This window comes from Sapajus apella, unplaced genomic scaffold (genome assembly GCF_009761245.1).
Source record: "Sapajus apella isolate SASKATOON/1434 unplaced genomic scaffold, GSC_monkey_1.0 scaffold6, whole genome shotgun sequence".
NCBI lineage: Eukaryota > Metazoa > Chordata > Mammalia > Primates > Cebidae > Sapajus > Sapajus apella.
In genome coordinates this window covers 7,943,065-7,961,582 of record NW_022436946.1, presented here as the reverse complement: position 1 = coordinate 7,961,582, position 18,518 = coordinate 7,943,065, and the positions used below count along the sequence as shown (strand labels likewise).

At 38.1% G+C, this 18,518-nt stretch overlaps 1 long non-coding RNA gene across 1 annotated transcript; it reads left to right on the top strand.

The window, feature by feature from the left end:
• Positions 1-1,819: 1,819 nt before the first annotated feature.
• Positions 1,820-16,522, top strand: LOC116549195. The gene is made up of 3 exons (XR_004267743.1): positions 1,820-1,830; positions 13,302-13,305; positions 16,421-16,522. It is a non-coding gene; the product is annotated as an uncharacterized LOC116549195 (long non-coding RNA).
• The last annotated feature ends 1,996 nt before the right edge of the window (positions 16,523-18,518 follow it).

The window sequence follows — 18,518 nt, the reverse complement described above, 5'->3', positions numbered from 1 at the left end:
ATAGTTTTTCTCTAATTCTGTGAAGAATGCCAATGGTAGCTTAATGGGAATAGCATTGAATCTGTAAATTACTTTGGGCAGTATGGCCATTTTCACCATATTGATTCTTCCTATGCATGAGCATAAAATGTTTCTCTATTTGTTTTTGTCCTCTCTGATTTCATTGAGCAGTGGTTTGTAAGTTCACCCCTAAGAAGTCCTTCACTTCATTTGTTGGCTGTATTCCTAGGTATTTTATTCTTTTTACAGCAATTGTGAATGGGAGTTCATTCATGATTTGGTCTCTGCTTGCCTGTTGTTGGTGTATAAGAATGCTATTAATTTTTGCACATTGATTTTATATCCTGAGACTTTCCTGAAGTTGCTTATCAGCTTAAGAAGCTTTTGGGGTAAGACAATGGGATTTTCTAGATATAGGACCATGTCATCTGCAAACAAAGATAATTTGACTTCCTTACTTCCTATTTGAATATGCTTTATTTTTTTCTCTTGCCTAACTGCCCTGAGCAGAACTTTCAGTACTATGTTGAATAGGAGTGGTGACAGAGGGCATCCTTGTCTTATGCCAGTTTTCAAGGGGAGCGCTTTCAGCTTTTTCCCATTCAGTGTGATATTGGCTATGGGTTTTTTATACATTGTTTTTATTATTTTGAGGTTTTTCCTTCAATACCTACTTTTTTGAGAGTTCTTAACATGAGGAGATGCTGGATTTTATTGAAGGCCTTTCTGCATCTATCAAGATAATCATGTAGTTTTCATCTTCATTTCTGTTTATGTGTTGAATCACATTGATTTGTGTATGTCAAACCAATCTCGCATCCCAGAGAACCAACTTTGCATCCTCATCCCAGAGATGAAGCCAACTTGATTTTGACTTTAGATGTGCGGCTAGATGCAGTTCGCCAGTATTTGAATGAGGATTTTTGTACTGATTTTCATTAAAGATATTGTCCTGAAGTTTTCTTTTTTCGTCATATCTCTGCCAGGTTTTGGTATGAGGATGATGCAGGCATCATAGAATGGGTTATGAAAAAGTCCCTCCTTTTCCAGTTTTTGCTCAGAGGATCACTGATGGCTGTTGTTGCCATGGTCTGTTCAGTGAGTATTAAGTCATGAAAATACTACAGTGCTTGTTAGAAAGTTGTTGAAAAGTTCACAGGATGCTTTCATTTAAAAAGTTTCCAAAGACTCACCACTTAATCCTGTTTTCATCTAAATGTAAAACAGTTTAATTAGGCCTGGAGATGGAATATCACTCCAAATGAATCTTTGGACAAGAAGGAGCACATTTTATTAGAGGTGTGTTTATATAGTCACAATTTACCTTCTCAGTAAAGTCTTAGTGTTTAGGCATTTAAATTTTATACTACTTGGGGAATGTAATAGTCAGGGTTCTCTAGGGGAACAGAACTAATAGGATAGATAGATATAAAGGGGAGTTTTTTTGTTTTTGTTTTGTTTTTGTTTTTGTTTTTTTTGAGACAGAGTTTTGCTCTTGTTACCCAGGCTGGAGTGCAATGGCGCGATCTCGGCTCACCGCAACCTCTGCCTCCTGGGTTCAGGCAATTCTCCTGCCTCAGCCTCCTGAGTAGCTGGGATTACAGGCACGCGTCACCATGCCCAGCTAATTTTTTGTATTTTTAGTAGAGACGGGGTTTCACCATGTTGACCAGGATGGTCTCGATCTCTTGACCTCGTGATCCACCGGCCTCGGACTCCCAAAGTGCACCGCGCCCAGCCCAAGGGGAGTTATTAAGTATTAACTTATATGATCACAAGTTCCCACAATAGGCTGTCTGCAAGCTTGAGGAACAAGGAGAGCCAGTCCAGGTCTCAAAACTGAAGAACTTGGATTCTAATGTTCGAGGGCAGGAAGCGTCCAGCACACGAAAAATATGTAGGCTGGGAGGCTAGGCCAGTCTCTCCTTTTCACGTTTTTTTTTTTTTGTTTGCTTTATACTCACTGAAAGCAGATTAGATGGTGCCCACCCAATTAAGGGTGGGTCTGCCTTTTCCAGCCCACTGACTCAAATGTTAATATCCTTTGGCTATGCACTCACAGACACCCCCGGGACCAAGACTTTGTATCCTTCAATCCGGTCAAGTTGACACTCACATTAACCAACACAGGGAAGATGAATAATCCTGGAAGCTTGAATTCAGTCCTAATGAAGTATGAAAAGCTTTAGTAATGTTGATGACAGTGATCTAAAGTCTTTGATTCGCAAACTCTTAAGGAAGGGACTTCAAAGATTATATTATCCAGTCCTTCCATTTAACAAAGGATGGACTTCAAATCCAGAAAAGATGCAGTCATTTACTCAGGATCACACGGCTGGTTAGTGAAAGAGAAAAGAGCAAAACACCTCTAACTCTTTTCTTGTATCACATTCTGAAGACTATTTCAAAATGACTCAGCTAACTAAGCACATGTGGAAATTTGACATTTTCCCCCAAATACCTGTGTAAGTCCAGTGGGGATCATTAATTGGCTATTCAATTCCTTCATAAATGTTCAGTCATTATTACTCTAGAATGCCCTCAAAACTCCACAAAAGAAAAAATACATAAATCACTTCTGCTTCCAGAGTTTCCAGTCTCCCTAGAGCAGTAAGAAACATACACATACGAAGATACCTAATGTCCCAAGATAAAATGTCAAATTGAGATCTTCTATAATAACATGTCAAATTGTATGATAAAATGTCAAATTGAGAGATAAAATAACAAGGGTTTAGGCTATCATTGTGCCCTTAAAAATGTCCAAGAAGGCTTTGTAGAATAGACAGAGCTTCAACATATTTGTATTTTCCTGGCATTATGGAAACCCTCACTCCTGTCATTCAAGATAATTTGCATGACTCGCAGAAAAGGGTCTGTACTCTTTTTGACACTCCCAGTGTTTTAATTCTTGATGTCTCCTTAGAATAAGAGGTTCTTGGAAAACAGTCTATGATCTTGGATAGGGGAAAAATCATACCTTTACTTTTTATATCTAGCTGAAACTTAGCATTTTCTACAAATATTAATATAAACAACAAACCACAGTAGTATTAGCAATTTCTGTGACCATCACAAATAGGAATTACAGACATTTTCATACTTCATTACAGTCATTGCAGAAAAATAATTTAGGTACAACACTTTTGAACATATGGACATTTTTAGATCTGTTCTAGCTCTTGTTATTTTATGCATTAACAAAGACAAGCATTTATTATTATGTCAAAAATTTGGTTTTTAATATATTGTTATTGCTAATTCCCACATAATTCTTTTATCTATAGTTCTACTAGGTAAAACAATGGCCACCAAAGAAGCCCACACTCTAATCCCCAGTACCTGTGAATATGATCTTACAAATGGCATAACGGACTGTACAAATATAATTAAGGTTAGGGAAACTGCTGGGGAGATTCCACCAGGTGGGGAGATTATCCTGAATCACAAAGATGGGCTCATCAAATGTGTTTATAGAAGAAAAGAACCTTTCCTAGTTGTGATCAAAGAGGGCGATGGAAAGGACTTGATCACCTTTGCAGTCTTTGAAGATGGAAAAAGGGGTTCCGTGAGCCAAGAAATGTGGGTGGCCTTGAGAAGCTGGGAAAGGCAAGGAAACATATCCTCTTTTAGATCTTCCAAAAAGGAATGCAGCCTTGTCAACACTTTAATTTTAGCCCATTGAGACAGCTATCAGACTTCTGACCTCTAGAACTGTAAGGTAAATTTGTATTCATTCCCCAAATTTGTGATAATTTGGTACAGCAGCAGTAGAAAATAACTACCCTTTATTTTATTTTACACGTTTCAAAATATTATTCTGAGAATCTTCACCAGACAAAACTTCTCAGGCACAAAAAATATATAGTTTTTAGAAAACCCTGTCTAAGTAGTGTGTGCAGCTGTACTTACAAAAAAAACCTTACGTAGTTTGACGGTGACACCAGTCGATGTCTAGTGGGAACTAAAAGGAAAAACTCTGTTTTCACAATTATCCAGATGCTCCAGTAAAAATTTTTGTAGCAAAATCACAAGTTAAATTCTCACTCAAGCTTGGCTTTTCCCTCGACTTTCTTTCTCGGTGGTTCTTATTTTTTCTGGCTTCCAGCATTTCCAAATTTGGATTACATTCATATAGGCATTTCATTCATGCAGGAACGAGAGCCCAGGGAAAAACGCTTTTAATATTTTTAATTGACATTATTACTTTATGAGCTTTCAAATGAACCCAGCAGCTACTAAAATATCATGCTAGGGAACTGTTGCAGGGAAATGAAAACCCAGTGAAGAGGGTGTATGGCAAAGGAACTTTGTTTCCTCTTCCCAAGGGTGATTGGGTCTCTGGCAATATCTTGATGGGAATTCTCAGGATCAATTACTAATCCTGTTATAATATGTTAATGCCAAAACAATTTTTTCCATAGTTTTAATTTCCTATCTGTTAAATGTAAATAGCATTTTTTGAAGTATCTGACTGTCAAAAATTGGTAGTGATATTTAAGTTTTGTCAAGTTCTGGGGAAAGGCCGTATATTTTTAAAAGTGCATTCTTAACTGCTATTTTAAAGTCTGTCAGTCAGAAAAAAAATTATTTGGAATCCAAAAGAATTGTTTCTTTCCTTATGAACAATCACAACCATGAAATAACAAAATTTGAGTCTGTCTTTGTCAACAGCAGCCCCGCCTGCCTGCTGTTAGGCTAATTTGCGGTATACTTCCCAGCAAAACATCAACATCCTCTGTTAGCAAGCAGTTTTGTTTAAAGCATGCACTTGGATCTTAAGAGAATAAAAAATTAAAGCTGTCAATGCAAGTAATGTAAAATTCCAAATTTTTGATCAATTTGCTCTTGAAAATATGCATGAAGGAATATAATCATTATTTCCCAGGACTAGCTCCTTTGAGTAATGAAAGCCAGATGTGCTAAAGATTTCTGTCTCTAGCCCAGGTCAAGAATTATACACAGTGTATAATAAAGTATGATAACTGGATCTTACACAAAATAACAATGCCAAAACTAGAACGTTGCCAGCTTTCCACTGTGCAGGGTCTAATTTAGTTGATAAATCTGCTTTCCATCCTTCATGGACCTCAATGTGTTTTCAGGAATTCAAAAGTAATATTTCTCAGTGCTTAGGATATATAGTCATTGTGGCCTCAAAGTTGTATTAAATGACAACGATTTTAACATGGGAGATTTTAGAATATCTTACAGAGAGCTTTCTCATATGTGAAAAAATGTTGTGATGTTATAATTCCAGTCGAAAAATTCTAAAAATTTAAATTGTGCATCATAGAGTTTTCAATTACTTTTTCACTGAAGCAATTGCATTGTCCCACACCTGAAAAACATACCTCTAGCAGGAACCCTCAGCTGAGACCAGCATTTTATTCGTGTTTTCATAGACTAAACAAATCATAGATGCCTGTTCATTGTAGTGACAAATGGTTTTTAAAAAGGCAGAAAATATTTGCTGGTGATGCAAACAGTTTGCAGTTTGTAGATCTAATTTTTTAAAATTAATTTTAATCTAATAGAGAATATCATACAATTTCATGCAACTAAAGAAAACCTGTAGGGGTTCACAATAGCCAAAGTGTATTATATTACTATAACATACTCCAAAATGCATAATAGCAAAAATACAATATAAGTTTGTTTTCTACTCATATGAAAATCCAAGGAGTGTGTATCTGGTCAGAGGGTGGTTCTCCTGCAGGTAGTGATCAATGAAGCTGGGTTCCTTCTATCTTGTGGCTCCGCCATCATTCAAAGCCTTTTCATCATCCACATACAGTGGGAGGAATGGGAAGGAGCTCTTGGAGGTGGTATGCATCTCCCTAAGGTTTTCCCCAGAGATTGTATTCACTTCCACTCAAATTTCATTGGAACGACAGTCACAGGGCTACACCTAGCTGCAGAGGAGGCTGAGAACTGTAGCACAGCCATCTGCCCAGAATTAAAGGGAAGCAGATTTTGTGAGAAGCTCTGCATGGGGTAATTTCTAGTATTCAAATCATTTTAGGTTAATTTTCCTGGATGTGAATGAGATATACAGCTTCTTAGAAAAACAATTCGTTCTCAGTGGAACAAAATCCAAATGCCACAGGAAAGAAAAACAAAAAGGTAAAAAATCCCCTCAAGCCCAGAAGTAATCACTGTAAACACTTTGTTTTATGTATATAAAACATGGGTATATTTGGATCTATGCAAAACAGTCAAATTATGCATACCTATTAACCTATGTTTACATTCTCAGGTAGATAATCTTTCCTCTTTTAATTATGAGATGCAATTAAAATCAAACAAGAAATAAGTAAAATTTTTAAAAACACACTTATTTCAAAAAGGACATCTTCTGATAAAATACTTCCCGTGATGATTTTATTTTGCTAATTCGAATAGACTATTCTGGACTTTAATGGCTAAAATCATTCAAAGAATTGTAGGAATCTTGCTCTCTGAATATACTAAATAAAAACAAGGCATCACCTTGCCATCAAAGTTGCTGGCGTAAAGGACACTGGGCTTCATGATCCAGACTCTGCCATCATGAGCCACATGACACTAGCCCCCTGTGTTTCTGTTTTCTTGAGGCCTGCAATATTCAGTTAGATCTCTTGCTTTTCTAAAACATGGTGACATATTTGTGAAATAACTTTTCCTCGCTCCCTCTTTTCAGCCTTCAGTACTAAGTATCCTGAATCAAAGAATTACAGGAAGATAATGTTGCTTTCAGCTGTATCTATAACGGGATGCCTTGATTCTGTGACAGGCCCCCTACAAAATGCGGGATGTACTCATTCATAATTTTATGGTAACTCTGGAAGGTTACTGGTTTCTATTTCCATCAATGGACATTAAAGCCAAAGAAATTGAGTAAGTTATCAAGTCCATACAGCTAACAAGGATGTGATGTAGGGCTTGAATCATATCGCCATGACTGCAAAGCCTGAACTTCACTGTTATGCATCCCTGAGTTCTTGTCATTTGGTGCCATCAATATTTCCAGGTCAATAAGAGTGTGGCATAGTCCCAGAAACAACTCTGGATCTTCTAAGACATAGGATTAAAATTTCTCTGAAAGAGTTCTGTAACTTAACTGTTTAGTTGTTTCCATATGTATGTGTGATGTGCATTGGGTGATTTTTTAAAAAAGGTTTTTTCTGATCCTAAAAATATATTTTTTCATTTTAGAAAGTTAAGACAGGGGCTGGGCACGGTGGCTCACATCTGTAATCTCAGCATTTTGGGAGGCCGAGGCAGGCGGATTGCCTGAGGTGAGGAGTTCGAGACCAGCCTGGCCAACATGGTAAAACACCGTCTCTACTAAAAATACAAAAATTAGCCGGGCGTGGTGGCGGGCACCTGTAATCCCAGCTACTTGGGAGGCTGAGGCGGGAGAATTGCTTGAACCCAGGAGGTGGAGGTTCTAGTGAGTTGAGGTCATGCCATTGCACTCCAGCCTGAGTGACAAGAGCAAAACTCTGTCTCAAGAAAAAAAAAAAAAGAAAAAGAAAAGAAAGTTAAGAAAGGGTTAGAAAAAGGTATATAAACAGTAAGGATTACCCATAATCTCACTACTCTGAGAGATTCCTTGATGACATCAGTGCTCACTTCTCAGACGTAGGGAGGAAGGGCAGGTTGCAAGCCGACCACAGTCCTCAAAGGAGCAGGGGGAGGAGTGTGGGTAGTAGGGAACCTGCCAGGAGACATAGTTCCTGGCTGCAGCGGGGCATGAGTAGTTTGAAAAGAAAACCCCCAAGTTTGGGGAAACTCTGGTAGCTCTCACCTCATCCCACCCATGCACCTCATTTAGATCCTTGTGCGTAAGGAGAGAGATTGCTAAGGAAGACTGCTGCATTTTTATGCTATAGCTGAGTAGAAAGAAGATGTCAAAAGCTCCTGGTCTAGCCTGCTTTTCTCTAGTGAAATAACACTTGTCTGCACCTGTTTGTCTTGTGTCCCTCCACTCTCTGGTTCCCTAACGTGAATACAGGCATACCTCCTTTTATGGCACTTCACTTCATTGCACTTTACTGATACTGCAATTTTTACAAATAGAAGATTGTGGCAACCCTGCGTCTAGCAAGTATATTAGCACCAACAGCATGTGCTTACTTCATGCCTCTTTGCCACATGTGGTAATACTCACAATATTTTACGCTTTTTCATTATCATTACATGAAGTATGGTGATCTGTGATTGGTGATCTTTGATGTTATTATTGTAATCATTTTGGGACCCCACAAACTGTGTCCATGTAATACGGTGAGCACAATCAGTAACTATTGTTTGCGTTCTGACTGTTCCACCAACCACCCATTCCCAGTGTCTCTCCCTTTCCTTGGGCCTCCCTATTTCCTGAGATATAAAAATATTAAAATTAGGCCAATGAATAACTCTGCAATGGCCTCAAAGTGTTCAAGTGAAAAGAAGAGTTCTATGTCTCTTACTTTAAATCAAAAGCTAGAAATGATTACATTTAGTGAGGAAGGCACGTGACAGCCAAGACGGGACAAAAGCTATGCCTCTTGCACCAGTCAAATCATGAATACCAAGAAAAAGTTCCTTGAAGGAAATTAAAAGTGCTACTTTAGTAAACACATGAACGATAGGAAGTGAAACAGCCTTATTGCTGATTTGGGGGAAATCTGAGTGGTTTGGAGAGAAGATCACACTAGCCACAACATTCCCTTAAACCAAAGCCTAATCTAGAGCAAGGCCCTAACTCTCTAATTCTATGAAGGCTGAAAAGCCTGAAGCTAGCAAAGATTGGCTCATGTTTGAAGACAGAAACCATCTCCATAACATCAGAATGTGAGGTGAAGCAGCAGGTGCTAATGCAGAAGCTGCAGCAATTATCCAGAATATCTAGCAAAAACGATTGATTAAAGTAACTACACTAACCAACCAGTTTTTCAAAGTAGACAAAACAACCTTCTATGGGAAGAACTGCCGTCAACGTCTTTCTCGTAGCTAGCTTCAGTGCTTCAAAGGATAGGCTGAATCTCTTGTTAAGAGCAAAACCAACTGCTGACTTTAAATTGAACCCAATTCTCATTTACCATTCTGAAAATCCTAGGGCTTTTAAGATGATGTTTTTAGATTTGTCTATGTTCCTTATAGATTTTGGATTTTAGGCCTTTGTCAGATGCATAGTGTGCGAATATTTTCTCCCACTCTGTAGGTAGTCTGTTTACTCCCTTGATGGTTTCTCTTGCTGTACAGAGACTAATTAGGTCCCACTTGTCAATTTTGCATAGTATTGGATACTACACTCACTCCTTGGGGAATGGATTTATTTGTACTGCAAACCTCAGCAACACACAATATACCTTTGTAACAAATCTGTGCATGCACCCACTGATTCAAAAGTATAAGTTGAAAAAGAAAGAAAAAAAAAGAATGATGCTAAATCTACTCTGCTGGTCCTCTGTAAGTACAGCAACAATCCCTGGATGAAAACACATCTGTTTACAGTGTGGTTTACTGAATAAGCCCACTGCTGTGACCTACTGCTCACAAAAAAGATTCTTTTCCTAAAATATTACTCCTCATTGACAACGTGCCTGGTCACCTAAGAGTTCTGATGGAGATGTACAAGGAGATGAATGTTGTTTTCATGCCTGCTCACACAATATCCATTCTGCTGCTCACTGATCAAGAAGTAATTTCCACTTTCAAATCTTATTACTTAAGAAATGCATTTGATAAGAGTATAGCTGCCATAGATAATGATTTCTCTGATGGACGTCGGCAAAGTAAATTGAAAACCTTCTGGAAAGGATTCACCATGTAAATACTATTAGGAATATGTGTGATTCATCGAAGGAGATCAAAATATCAAGACTAATAGGAGTTTGAAAGTAGCTGATTCCACCTCTCATGAATGACTTTGAGGGCTTCAAGATTTCAGTGGAGAAAGCTGCGGATATGGTGGAAAGAGCCAGGGAACTAGAATTAGAAGTGGAGCCTGAAGATGTGACTGAGTTGCTGTAATTTCATGATCAAACTTGAACGGATAAGGAGTTGCTTCTTATGAATAACAAAGAAAGTGATTTCCTCCTTCTTATGAATGACAAAGAAAGTAGATGGAATCTACTCCTGGTGAAAATGCTATGAACATTTATGACAACCAAGGATTTAGAATATTCCATAAACTTGGTGGAAAAAGCAGCTGTTGAGTTTGAGAGGATTGATTCCAATTTCAAGAGACGTTCTGCTATAGGTAAATGCTATCAATCAGCATAACATTCTACAGAGAGATCTTTTGTCAAATGAAGAGTCAATCAATGTATTGCTGTCATATTTTAACATTGCAACAGCCACCCTAAACTTCAGTACCCATCACCCTGATTAGTCAGCAGCCATCAACATTGAGGCAGTCTCTACCAGCTAAAAGATTCTGACTTGCTGAAGGCTCGTATGATCATTAGTATTTTTAGCAATTAATTTTTTGTTTGTTTGTTTGAGACAGAGTCTCACTCTTGTCGCCCAGACAGGAGTGCAGCAGCTCAATCTCAGCTCACTCCAATTTTCCAGGTTCTGGCAATTCTCCTGCCTCAGCCTCTCAAGCAAGTGCTCCCAGGCACATGCCACCATGCCCGGCTAATTTTTGATTTTTTAGTAGAAATGGAGTTTCATCATGTTGGTCAGGCTGGTCTGGAAGTCCTGACCTCAAGTAATCCATCCGTCTCAGCCTCCCAAAGTGCTGGGATTGTAGGTGTGATACTCTGCATCCAGCCAAGTATTTTTAATTAATGTATGTATATTGTTTTATAAATATGATGCTATCACACCCTTAATATAGTATAGTATAACCATAATGTTTATAAACACCAGGAAATGGGAAATTTCAAGTGACTCACTTTATTGCAATATGCACTTTATTGCAGTGGTCTGAAACCAAACCTGCAACATCGCCGAGATATGCAGGTTTGGTTCAGAAGGAAGCCATCAAAACCATAACCCTCAGCATGCATTACTATCCCATCTCTTCCCCAGGAGACCTCCTGCTACTGTCATCTGCCCACTGCATTGAACTCGGAGGTTGGATGATTCCCCAGCCATGTATGATAACTACTTCCCTCAGTGTGTTTTGGGAATTGAGATCTCTGACAAGACATACAAAGAAAAAATTAACATGAGGAGAGATATAGCACTCTGGTTGCCTCAAGAAGCAACATTTGCAGAACAGAGGTAGAGAGGTCCACTTTTTAAATTAGTTTAGATTTTGCAGGCAAGGACTTTGTGTCCTTTACTGCTGCATCACCAGAGTCTAGATTGATGCCTTACACATTGTATGTATTCGAAACAAACCGAGTAAATTATTTAGATTTTCCCAAAGACTCCACTAGGGATCATAAGCTGGAATTCTTCCCTACCAGTTATGAAAAAGGAGTTCTCTCCCAGGGCTGCCCTGGGCTCTCCTCTCACTCCCTCTTTATTTCGTTTGCAGTCTAGCTTCAATGAACCATCTACCTGCTAAAGATTTCCTATCTGATTACTAAAGTTCAGCTCTTTTCCCTGTATTCCAGACTTTATTTGACATTTATATTGGGTGACTCTAAAAGTATACAAATTTAACATGTCAAAAACCAAACATTCTCTCCCACTCCATCATCTGATCCTCCACCAATGAATGTCTCAGGGCATGGCCACACCATCTACCCAGCTCATTCAATTGTTTAATTTAGCAGTCATATCTGGTGCCTACTTTTTCTTACCTCCCATATACAGCCCATTAAACTCTACCTATTTGAACTCCTCTTATATCTAATTTGTTCATGGCAAGCTCTTTTATCCCTACTACCACCACTCCCACCCAAGCCATCAGTCTCTCTCACATGGACTACTCAGTGGCATCCAAATTGTCTTGCTGCAACATCACCTTCCCTCTTTAGTCTACTGGTCACCACCATCAGAGTCACTTTTTAAATTTTTCTGTATGATTCTTCTGTGTCATTGTTTATATCTTCTCAGTATGTTCCCATTGTCCTCTGAATAAAAACTAAAATCCTTCACCTTGCCTGTAAGGTGGGTGCTCTATCATCTCATTCATGCTCACCTTCAGGCCAGCCTTCTACCACTCTCTTCCTTGTTGTCTGTGTTTCAGACACCCTAGGTTTCTTCTTGAGAGGGTGTAAGTGTCCAGAAATTTATCCATTTCTTCTAGATTTACTGGTTTATGTGCATAGAGTTGTTTGTAGTAATCTCTGATGGTACTTTGTATTTCTGTGGAATCGGTGGTGATATCACCTTTATCGTTTTTTATTGCATCTATTTGATTCTTCAGTCTTCTTTTTCATTAGTCTGGCTAGCGGTCTATTTTGTTGATCTTTTCAAAAAACAAGCTCCTGGATTTGTTGATTTTTTGAAGGGTTTTTTGAGTTTCTATCTCCTACAGTTCTGCTCTGATCTTAGTTATTTCTTGTCTTTTGCTAGCTTTTGAATATGTTTGATCTTGCTCCTCCAGTTTTTTTTAATTGTGATGATAGAGTGTTGATTTTAGATCATTCCTTGCTTCTTATGTGTACATTTAGTGCTTTAAATTTCCCTCTAGACACTCTTTTAAATGTGTCCCAGAGATTCTGGTATGTTATGTCTTCATTCTCTTCATTCTCATCGGTTTCAAAGAACATCTTCATTTCTGCCTTCATTTCATTATTTATCCAGCAGTCATGAAGGAGTAGTTTGTTCAGTTTCCATGTAGTTGTGCGGTTTTGAGTGAGTTTCTTAATCCTGAGTTCTAATTCGATTGCACTGTGGTCTGAGAGACTGGTTGTTATGATTTCCATTCTTTTGCATTTGCTGAAGAGTGATTTACTTCCAATTATGTGGTCAATTTTAGAGTAAGTGTGATGTGGTGCTGAGAAGAATGTATATTCTGTGGATTTGGGTTGAAGAGTCCTGCAGATGAAATTGAATCCCTGAATAGATCAATAACAAGGTCTGAAGTTGAGACAGCAATTAATAGCCTACCAATCAAAAAAAGTCCAGGTACAGAGGAGTTCACAGCCGAATTCTACCAGATGTACAAAGAGGAGCTGGTACCATTCCTTCTGAAACTATTCCAAACAATACAAAAAGAGGGAATCATCTCTAACTTATTTTATGAGACCAGCATCATCCTGATACCAAACCTGGCAAAGACACAACTAAAAGAGAAAATTTCAGGCCAATACCAATGAGGAACATCGATGCAAAAATCTTCAATAAACTACTGGCAAACCAAATGCAACAGCACATCAAAAAGCTTATCCATCACAATCAAGTAGGCTTCATCCTGGGCATGCAAGCCTGGTTGAACATACACAAATCTATAAATGTAATCAGTCGCATAAACAGAACTAAAGACAAAAACCACATGATTATTTCAACAGATGCAGAGAAGGGCTTTGACAAAATTTAACAGCCCTTCATGCTAAAAACTCTCAATAAATTAGGTATTGATGGAATATATCTCAAAATAATAAAAGCTATTTATGACAAACCCACAGCCGATATCATACTGAATGGGCAAAAACTGGAAGCATTCCCTTTGAAAACTGGTGCTAGACAATGGTGCCCTCTCTCACCATTCCTATTCAACATAGTAATGGAAGTTCTGGCCAGAGCAATCAGGCAGGAAAAAGAAATAAAGGATATTCAACTAGGAAAAGAGGAAGTTAAATTGTCTCTATTTGCAGACAACATGACTGTATATTTAGAAGACCCCATCATCTCAGCCCAAAATCTCCTTAAGATGATAAGCAACTTCAGTAAAGTCTGAGGATACAAAATCAATGTGCAAAAATCACAGGCATTCCTATACACCAATAGCAGACAAACAGACAGCCAAATCATGAGGGAACTCCCATTCACAATTGCTACAAAGAGAATAAAATACCTAGGAATACAATTAACAAAGGACGGAAGGAACTCTTCAAGGAGAACTACAAACCTCCAAGGAGAACTGCTCAATGAAATAAGAGAGGACACAAACAGATGGAAAAAACATTCCATGCTCATGGTTAGGAAGAATCAATATTGGGAAAATGGCCATACAGCCCAAAGTAATTTATAGATTCAATGCTATCCCCATCAAGCTACCATTGACCTTCTTGACAATACTGAAAAAAAAAAACACCTTAAACTTCATATGGAACCAAAAAAAAGCCCGTATAGCCAAGACAAACCTAAACAAAAAGAACAAAGCTGGAGGCTACCTGACTTCTTGCTACCTGACTTCAAGCTGTGCTACAAGGCTACAGTAATCAAAACAGCATGGTACTGGTACCAAAACAGAGATATATACGAATGGAACAGAACAGAAGCCTTGGAAATAAGGCCACACATCTAAGCCATCTGATCTTTGACAAACGTGACAAAAACAAGCAATGAGGAAAGGATTCCCTGTTTAATAAGTGATGTTGGGAAAACTGGCTAGCCATGTGCAGAAAGCTGAAACTGGACCCCTTCCTTAAACCTTATACAAAAATTAACTCCAGATGGATTAAAGATTTAAACACAAGACCTAACACCATAAAAACCCTAGAAGGAAACCTAGGCAAGACCATTCAGGACATAGGCATAGGCAAGGACTTCATGACTAAAACACCAAAAGCAATGGCAACAAAAGCCAAAGTAGACAAATGGGATCTAATTAAACTCCACAGTTTCTGCACAGCAAAAGAAACAGTCATCCGATTGAACCAGCAACCAACAGAATGGGAAAAAATTTTTGAAAGCTACCTATCTGACAAAGGGCTAATATCCAGAATCTACAAAGAACTGAAACAACTTTACAAGAAAATCAAACAACCCCATCAAAAAGTGGGCAAAGAATATGAACAGACACTTTTCAAAAGAAGACATTTATGTGGCCAACAAACATATGAAAAAATGCTCATCATCATTGGTGATTAGAGAAATGCAAATCAAAACCACCTGAGATACCATCTTACACCAGTTAGAATGGTGATCATTAAAAAATCTGGAGACAACAGATGTTGGAGAGGATGTGGAGAAATAGGAATGCTTTTACACAGTTGGTGGGAGTGTAAATTAGTTCAAGTATTGTGGAAGACAGTGTGGCGATTCCTCAAGGATCTAGAAATAGAAATAACGTTTGACCCAGCAATTCCATTACTGGGTATATAACCAAAGGATTATAAATCATTTTATTATAAAGACACATACACATATATGTTCATTGTGGCACTGTTTATAATAGCAAAGACTTGGAACCAACCCAAATGCCCATCAATGATAGACTGGATAAAGAAAATGTGGCACATAAACACCGTGTAATACTATGCAGCCATAAAAAAGGATGAGTTCATGTCCTTTGCAGGGACATGGATGAAGCTGGAAACCATCATTCTTAGCGAACTGACACAAGAACAGAAAACCAAACACTGCATGTTCTCACTCATAAGTGGGTACACACTGGGATCTCTTGGGAGGTGGGGAAGTAGGGGTGGGATAGCAAGGGGTGGGGAGGTTGGGGAGGGATAACATTAAGAGAAATACCTCATGTAGGTGGTGGGGGTATGGAGGCAGCAAACCACCATGACATGTAACAATCCTGCAGGATCTGCACATGTACCCCAGTACTTAAAATATAATAATAATAATAATAAAAGACACCCTAGGTTTCTTTCAGATTCCTTAAAGTAATTGCTTTCTCCTACCCCAGGACTTTTGCACATACTGTGGCTCCACCTGGAAATACTCCCACTCAGCCTCATTTCATCCTTTACCTAGTTCAGTCTTCCCCACTTTTGACCTCAGAGCTATCACGCACTGAAACATATTTGTCGTTTTTGCAAGATATAAAGATGCTCCAGTTTTAAATTTTAGAGCCATTTAAAAATTGCTAAAGAGCATATGTTTTATGAATAGTTTGTGTTTTTTGTGTTTCTCATTTTTTTTTTTTTTTGAGACTGTCTCACTCCGTTGCCAGGCTGGAGTCAGTGGTGCAATCTCAACTCACTGCAACCTCCACCTCTTGGGTTCAAGCGATTCTCCTGCCTCAGCCTCCCGAGTAGCTGGGACTAGAGGCATGTGTCACCATGCCCAACTAATCTTTGTATTTTTGGTAGAGATGGGGTTTCACCACGTTGGCCAGGATGGGCTCTATCTCCTGACCTTGTGATCTGCTGGCCTCAGCCTTCTGATGACAGGCATGAGCCACTGAGCTGGTGGTGTGTCTCATTCTTTACTGCATATTCAAGTTGAGATTTCTTTTTAAAAATTGTGAACACTGACAGTATATTTGACTGGAAGAAAGGGCATCCTTTAAACAGGACAAATGATCACTGATTTTGCTAAGCTCCTAAACAATGCTATCCTTAGAAAGAAGACTCAAGATTCTATATCATAGAACATAGGTCAGCAAACTATAATCCACAGGCCAAATCTGGTCTACCAGTAGTTTGTATCAATAAAGTTTTTTTGGAACATAGCCATGATCATTCATTTGTGTATTATCTGTGGCTGCTTTCATGTTACAACATGAGGAGTTGAGTAGTTGTGACAGAGATTATATGGTTCATAAAGCTTAATATAGTTCCTGTCTGGTCCTTTACAGAAAAAGATTTGTGACATGTAACATAAAACATTATGGCAAAGATTTTAGCACAGAGAGTTCAGTACTGGGTAGTACTAGTAACCTGAGAGATGTTCAATATAAATTCTCTAGAATATCTGGTTTAAACTGCACTCGACTTTGATGGACCTGCCAGGAGTTATCTGCAAAATTTACCAAACTAGCAGAATCAATTGATTTCTCTGAGGAGTGACTTGAAATTGTACCTTTAAACACTAGAAATGTCTACCAAATTTGTGTGATTGTGTGTGTGTGTGTGTGTGTGTGTATTTTTAGAAGTCAGTGTTGTGATGTTGAGCTGTTCTTTCAGCAAGTAATCAGATCCTATTCTTAAGAACATGATGGTTTATGATAGAAAAATGGCATTGCCATTGAAGAAAATAATGCTTTTTTATTGATTGACAAGTTAGCCTGTGTCCAAGTTATCTAAAAATGGATCATTTAGATATGTTAGGGAGAGGTACACAGGGCTTGTCTAACCTCTTTTCTACTGCTTAACATTGAATTCTGATCCACCAAGAGGCTATTTCTTTAATTTCCAGAGACAGCAGCAGTATTTCGATACTCTCTGTAAAACATTGTTGTTAAAAGTATATCTTCTTCCTCTCTCCCAGTGTTAAGTATAACCAGTAATTGCATGCCTATGTGCATAAACTAATGTCTAATAATGTATTTTAGAGGTTTGATAAATGTTAGTAATGATTCCTTTGTAGGAAGAAAATAAACAAATAATAAAAATTCAGTGCCTGCTATTCCATCACCAAAACAAAATCAAGCTCTACAACCTGCTAACCATGTTGCTTAGAACCCACAAAACTCCCTTGTCCTTATCCACAAAATGGGGAAATAAGTTTACTTGAATAAAGACTGAATACTTGTGAAGCACTTACGTGATGTCTAGTGTGGAGTAAAATATAAATGGAAGTGTTTCAGCCTATATGTCCTTATCCACAAAATGGAGAAATAAGTTTACTTGAATAAAAACTGAATACTTGTGAAGCACTTACGTGATGTCTAGTGTGGAGTAAAATATAAATGGAAGCGTTTCAGCCTATACTTATGATGATTGATACAGGTGGGCTTATAAACCTTTTCCCTCTCTGGACATTAAAGTTTGTGATAGATCAATAAGTGGTGCAAAGAGTCTTAATCAATGAGTGGGGAAAGGAGTATTGCATCTTCTCAATCTCCTCAATGAGAAGGAAAAGCACAACGAGAAGAATGATCACTAGTGGAAAAGCTACACTTAACATCTGCTTCCTCCTTATTCAAGTTCTCCAGTAACTGTTGCCTCTTAAGAAAAGGAAGTTAAAATATGAAAGAATGTCTAAAGTGGAAGTATAATTTGTAAAAAAAGAAAAAAAAAAAAACCAGAGGATTGCTTTTTTGCAAATAGGGAAGGCAAATGCTTCAAAAATGTTTCAAGAAGTCAAAAGAGAATGAATGGATACCTGCCAAGTGTTCTGGAATAAAGGAGAAGCCATGTCTCTGAAATTGTGAGATGTATCTTCTGATTCATGTGAATGTTATATTCTCTGTATTATTTTTATATTTGTTACCATCAAATGTTCTTAAAAATCTCAATGACAAGGTGCACGGTGTATGTTTGAAGGCTTTTTGCCACACTACTGTTTATCAGATGAGAAGCATGCGGCACAGGAGTTTGTCTACAGTCTACAGACATTATCGCTAAGGAATACATTAACATAGGAGAAAAATGAACCTGTCACCTTGAACAGCATCCAAACAGTCATAAAGATAATTTATGGAGTTAATGTGATATTGACAAGTCACTATGAAAATAATCCTGTGGGGAAATTGTTAGATATCTGCTCCAAGGTTTTCTTTCAAGGGAATCAGAGACAAACTTCATCTTAGGAGACTAGTTATGTAATGAAAAGAAAGAGAATTTTACCGTTAATAT